This window comes from Saccopteryx bilineata, chromosome 2, assembly GCF_036850765.1.
Source record: "Saccopteryx bilineata isolate mSacBil1 chromosome 2, mSacBil1_pri_phased_curated, whole genome shotgun sequence".
In the NCBI taxonomy this organism is placed as follows: domain Eukaryota; kingdom Metazoa; phylum Chordata; class Mammalia; order Chiroptera; family Emballonuridae; genus Saccopteryx; species Saccopteryx bilineata.
Window position 1 is genome coordinate 377,869,337 of NC_089491.1, and position 6,000 is coordinate 377,875,336.

The 6,000-nt window shown below is 51.1% G+C and overlaps 1 pseudogene; it reads right to left on the minus strand.

Moving 5' to 3' along the window:
• Positions 1-3,683: 3,683 nt before the first annotated feature.
• LOC136323632 (small ribosomal subunit protein eS27-like) lies at positions 3,684-3,841 on the minus strand (annotated as a pseudogene).
• Positions 3,842-6,000: the final 2,159 nt, after the last annotated feature.

Sequence of the window (6,000 nt, forward strand, 5' to 3'; positions counted from 1 at the left end):
TCTTCCCCCGGTTACAAGTTAGAGGGGATGGCCAGGAAAGACTCTCCCACTCCCCTATCCTGTAAACACCAAGTTGGAGACCAACAGTTTGCCCGTTTGTGGTGGTATTGTAATTCAAATACCCACCTTCTCTGCTACCTAAGAGTCTGTTCCCAGCTACACCGCCCCACCCCCTTCTGTCCTCCCAGCACGGTGGTGAGAAAGAGAGAAGATTCTATTTAGAGAGGAAAAAGGGGAAGCTTGTATTTACTGAGACCATACTATGAACAGGGCACTGTACCTGGTCGCTGCACTCATGGTTGAATGTTCATAGCACTCAGAAGAAATGTTTGCCTGAGTTCAAGCCCAGGCACACCTGACTCATAAGATCACAAAGGGGCTGTGTGGGTAGGGAGAATGTAGGTGCCCCCAGGCCTGCTTCTACCTTCAATCCTCCCCAAGTCACCCCTGCTCCACTCCTTGAAGGCTGCGGGGCAAATTGAAAGGCCCTGAGTGAGTTTAAAGCCGGTAGGGCTGGAAAGCCAGGAAGTGAGGGTCAGCAAGGAATTACCCTAATCTCTGTGCCAGGGACTGGGGTGAGGGTACAGTAAGGAACAGGACACACGTGTGTCATGTTTCCACATATACAAAGGGAAACAAATGCTTTAATGCTGCCAACCTGATCCTTAAAACCCTTAACAGTAATTCCCAGTGTCCCAGCTCCTGAAACTGGCTGGCTGTTCTTCTTCCTCTCAGTCCTGTCTCCTCACTCTCCTAGGTCACTGGCTCAGCCTGCCCTTTTCTTGAGACCTCCCTCCTCACAGCAGGTACTCCCCGTTTGCTGGTCTAACCCAGCCTCAACATCATCTTTTGGCTTGTTCCACAGCACACAGCTCCTTTTAGTCCACTGATCATGTTGCCAGAGCTGTAAATATTTTACCCTATATCAAAAAATAGGAAGTGCTATAACTATTTCCCCCTGTATCGATTCATGTAATCCTCACCACCCTATGGCCCTGGGTGTCTGGCTCATTGACTGTTGGGAAATCAAGGCACAGAGAGTTGAGCTGGCCCAGGGCCACCAAGCTGGGGAATGGTCGAGCTGGGCTTGCAACCTGGTTGCCTTAGTTGTTGGCTACAATATCCCTCGCAGTGTCTGACAGCCCTACTCTCCTGTAAGCAATGTGAGGGCAGAGATCATGTTTGCTTTATTTGTTAATGTCCCCCTAGTCCCTAGTATATAGAGCCCGGCACACAGTAGGCCTTGGATGTTTGTTGTTGAATGAAAAATCCACTGCTGCATTCCATCTGTGTTCCTTCATTTCATCTTCACACTAATGAAGCACTCCAGTACGTATTATCCTGTTTTACAATAGGGACTTGAGACTCAGAGAGTTCAACTGACTCGCCCAGGGTCACAAGACGACCCTGGCACTAGATTCAAATGCTGGTTCTTCGATGCAATCAACAGTCCTTTTCAGCCCTGTTTCCAAATTCACTGATGGGGCTGGGGGAGGAAGGGGTGGGCTGATGACTTTGTATTGCCGCCCATAATGAGTCCTTACTGCCCAACTCTGCTTTCCAGTGATGGGAATACTGAAGTTCTCAGAAGCTGTGGGTAAAGAGCCTTTGTGGGAGAAATGTAGAAGCTCCTAGTTCTTTCTACACTAAACTTTCCAGGACACAATCCCATCTCTCTTTAAAAATTTCCCTCTCGCCTGACCTGTGGTGACACAATGGATCAAGCATCAACCTAGAACACTGAGTTTGCCGGTTCAAAACCCTGGGATTGGCCCTGGCCGGTTGGCTCAGCGGTAGAGCGTCAGCCTGGCGTGCGGGGGACCGGGGTTCGATTCCCGGCCAGGGCACACAGGAGAAGCGCCCATTTGCTTCTCCACCCCCCTCCTCCTTCCTCTCTGTCTCTCTTTTCCCCTCCCGCAGCCAAGGCTCCATTGGAGCAAAGATGGCCCGGGCGCTGGGAATGGCTCCTTGGCCTCTGCCCCAGGCGCTAGAGTGGCTCTGGTCGCTGCAGAGCGATGCCCCGGAGGGGCAGAGCATCGCTCCCTGGTGGGCAGAGCGTAGCCCCTGGTGGGCGTGCCAGGTGGATCCTGGTCGGGCGCATGCGGGAGTCTGTCTGACTGTCTCTCCCTGTTTCCAGCTTCAGAAAAATACAAAAAAAAAAAAAAAAAAAAAACAACACCACACACACACAAAAAACAACAACAAAAAAAAACCCCTGGGCTTGCCCAGTCAAGGCACATATGGGAGTTGATGCTTCCTGCTCCCCCCCCTTCTCTCTCTCTCTCTCTCTCTCTCTCTCTCTTCTCTAAAATGAATAAATAAAAATAATTTTTAAAAAATGTTAAAAAAGGCCTGACCTGTGGTGGCGCAGTGGATAAAGCGTCGGCCTGGAAATGCTGAGGTCACCAGTTCGAAACCCTGGGCTTGCCTGGTCAAGGCACATATGGGAGTTGATGCTTCCAGCTTCTGTCTCTCCTCTCTCTCTCTCTCTGTCTCTCCCTCTCCTCTCTAAAATGAATAAAAAAAAAAAAATGTTAAAAAAGTTCCCTCTCGTTGTGCCGTGGATGATCAGCCGTGTGCCTAAAGTGGGGACCGACATGGAATGGGGTGCTGCTCCCACCCCCAGCCCAGCCCCCAGCGGGTTGAGGCCTCTGCCCAGCTCTGAGGCTGCAGAGCTTCCTCTCCTGTAGAGTTCACTTGAGGACTCAGGGCAGTCATTCTGGCAGAGAGCTTGTGGAGACAGGAGTCACTTTGAGGTGTCAGGGACAGAAGTCCCTGGTGAACCCTGACTCAGGCCGCCAGGGATGGAGCTCTCCAGCTGGTCTTCATAGAAGGTTTGACTCTTGTCCAGGGTTTGGATATTAGAGCCAGGGAGGCCAGGAATGCAGCCCCCTGCTCTCCAATCAGCCTGACGGGTGGGGTGGGGGGGGAGTCAAGGGGGAAGTGGGGGCAGATCTGCCCACATCTGTTCACCTGAGGAAGGATCAGCGGGTGCCAGGCACATAATTCCCACCACAACCTGAGCAGATGGCTTTAGAACTCCTCTTTTCACAATGAGAAAGCAGAAGCTTGGGAACATTAAGAAAGCACATTGCCCAAGGATGCTGTGTAGCAAGTGGTGGTCAGTGCAGATGTTGAAGTCTGCAGTTCTCTATCTGAAGGGGACAAAGGGCCTGCGGTGCTCTGGTGGCTGATGTGGGTCAGCTCAGTGGAAAAGGCCACTGGGAGTGTCCCCGTTCAGGCTGTTCTGCAGGGTCTGCTGTAGGGCTCTCTGTGTCTAAGGCGCTGTGCTGGGGGTAAGGGACTGAGGCCGAACAAATCCCTTTCTAGGTCTCTCATCTCTTTCCTGGACAACAATTATTAACACTGATGGAGCACCTCCTGGGTGCCAGCAGTGTTCTAACAGGCTTATCTCTTCATTCTCACATTAACACTGTGATCAATTAGTTCCCCCATTTTACAGATGAGAATAATGAGGCACAAAGTGGTAATGTGATTTGTTCAAGACCACAGAGCTAAGAAGTTGCAGAAGCAGGACTTGAAGCCAAGCAGTCAGCTGCAGAGCGATGTTTTTAACCAGAACATCGCATGGCCTCCCTTTGAAGAGTCTGGGTTTGGTTTGGATTTGTATCCAAAACGTGTTTATTGGAATGGTCCCCCACTCATCTTGATTTAGGGTGGTCTTAGTGCTGCTGCCCTCTGAAGGAGCCCCCTTCTGTCAGCCTTGCTTTCCCCCTCTAGGCTGACAGAGGGCAGTGGAGCCGCCAACATGCAGAACCACCATTTGTGCATGGCTGACGACGGTGGAGACTTTATAGCACCCGGGGCGTTTCACATCCATGAAGAAGGAACTGGGCTCTGTACCAGGCGCTTCTTCCTGTGTTTCCTCTTCTATTCTGAGAGAGATGAAGGAGGTCCTTAGCCAGAAGCACTGCTGGGAAGGTGAAGTGTCTGGGTTTTGAGTTGCCATTCGGTGTTGTCCCACCCATTCTTCCTGGGCCCTTGAAAGAATCTGAGGACAAATAGCTCAAGGCTCAGATCCTCAGAGCGGAGTCCCACCAGTAGCTGTAGGCAGTCTCCTGCCCTCTAAGTCATCTCTGCAATGCAGTGTTTGTTTGTTTATGCTTTCATTTATTCAACAAGTATTAACTGCTTCGGGCACTGGGAGATAGGATCTTGAACAGGACACAGACCCTGCCCTCAAGGAGTTTACAGTCTGGAGAGGGGGCTTAGACAAGCAAACAGGCCTTCCCAAAAGTGTCCGGCAGGAGCAACTGGCAAATCTGTCCCGCTGGTGACCACCAGGGCAATTCTGTCTCGTCCTCCTGCAGGTGTGACAGCTGGGACCTGAGGCACCTCCATCATTAAGAGGATGGTTCCTTGTCACCTGGAGAGACACCCCCCACCCCTACCACGTCCTGAGTGCTTTCCTTCCTGTCCCACCCCAACTCCTGTTCCTGCCCCAGCTGGCTGTCCCCTCCCCTTTCCTCTCTCCCTGTCTCTCCTATGCAGCCAGGAGACAACCCTTACCTGCTTCTTTCCCTCCCTGTGTCCAGGCCCGTTCCCTACAACAGACTCACTTGGTCCTAAGCTGGTAAAGAGAAAACTACAGGCCCAAAATGACCTCATACCTGCCCTAATTTCAGCTTCAACCTTTCCCAGAAATGTAATCTTAATCAACCAGCGTGGAATTTTCTGGTCAAGCACCAGTAAGGTAATCTGTCACGTGAGCCCCCAGCCCCAATAGAAGGAAGAGGCAATCTGCATGATTAAAAAAAAAAAAACCTGGCCCTGGCCGGTTGGCTCAGTGGTAGAACGTTTCCGCCTGGCGTGCGGAAACCCCAGGTTCGATTCCTGGCCAGGGCACACAGGAGAGGCGCCCATCTGCTTCTCCACCCCTCCCCCTCTCCTTCCTCTCTGTCTCTCTCTTCCCCTCCCGCAGCCAAGGCTACATTGGAGCAAAAGATGGCCTGGGCGGTGGGGATGGCTCCTTGGCCTCTGCCCCAGGCACTAGAGTGGCTCTGGTCGTGACAGAGCGACGCCCCGAATGGGCAGAGCATCGCCCCCTGGTGGGCGTGCCGGGTGGATCCTGGTCGGGTGCATGTGGGAGTCTGTCTGACTGCCTCCCCGTTTCCAGCTTCAGAAAGATACAAAACAAACAAACAAACAAAACCCTTTCCTTTCTCCTCCCAACACACAAAAAAGATGTCCCAGCCTGACCTGTGGTGGCGCAGTGGGATAAAGCGTCAATCTGGAACACTGAGGTCGCCTGTTCAAAACCCTGGACTTGCCCGGTCAAGGCATATATGGGAAGTTGATGCTTCCTGTTCCTCCTCCTTCTCTCTCTCTCTCTCTCCTCTTTGAAAAATGAATAAATAAAGTCTTTAAAAAAAAAAAAAAAGATATCCCAATCCCAAAATAATCCCTTTCCCCCCCTTTTGTTAAAAGCTCTCTTGCCCCACCCTGCTTATAAACCTCCCGTTTTTATAGCTCCTGGGAGTGCCCTTCTAGTTGCTCCCTGTGTAGCTGGCTGATTGATGAATCACTTCATAAAGCCAATTACATGTTCAAATTCACTTGGGTGAAGTTTGTTTTTTTAACAGAGCTGCCCACTGTGCTCCCTCAATAGCAGTGGGCATGAGGGTAATACAGTAGAGTAACCAGACAGAGAAGATGTTGGGCAGATAAAATATATTATGCTCACTTTGTTAAAGATGGCATTGCCCACATGGAAGCCCGTGCCCAGCTGATTGTTTGGAATGGGTGTGATTATATTAATGTGTGTTGGGGGTGGGCTGTGGGCAGGCAGGATCCTTGTAGCCTGGGGCTTGGTTTTAGGACTAAGCCTTTCCCACCCTTTTTGATGTGGGGTGGTGCAATCTCATCATGCCTCAGATAAGTGACTTTGTTTTAGAGACTTCCCTATTTTGTATATTGGATTAAAGGTTTTGATTTCTGTGCTATAAGGGGGGGGGGCAGACCAGGAGCTTGCTCTCTCTT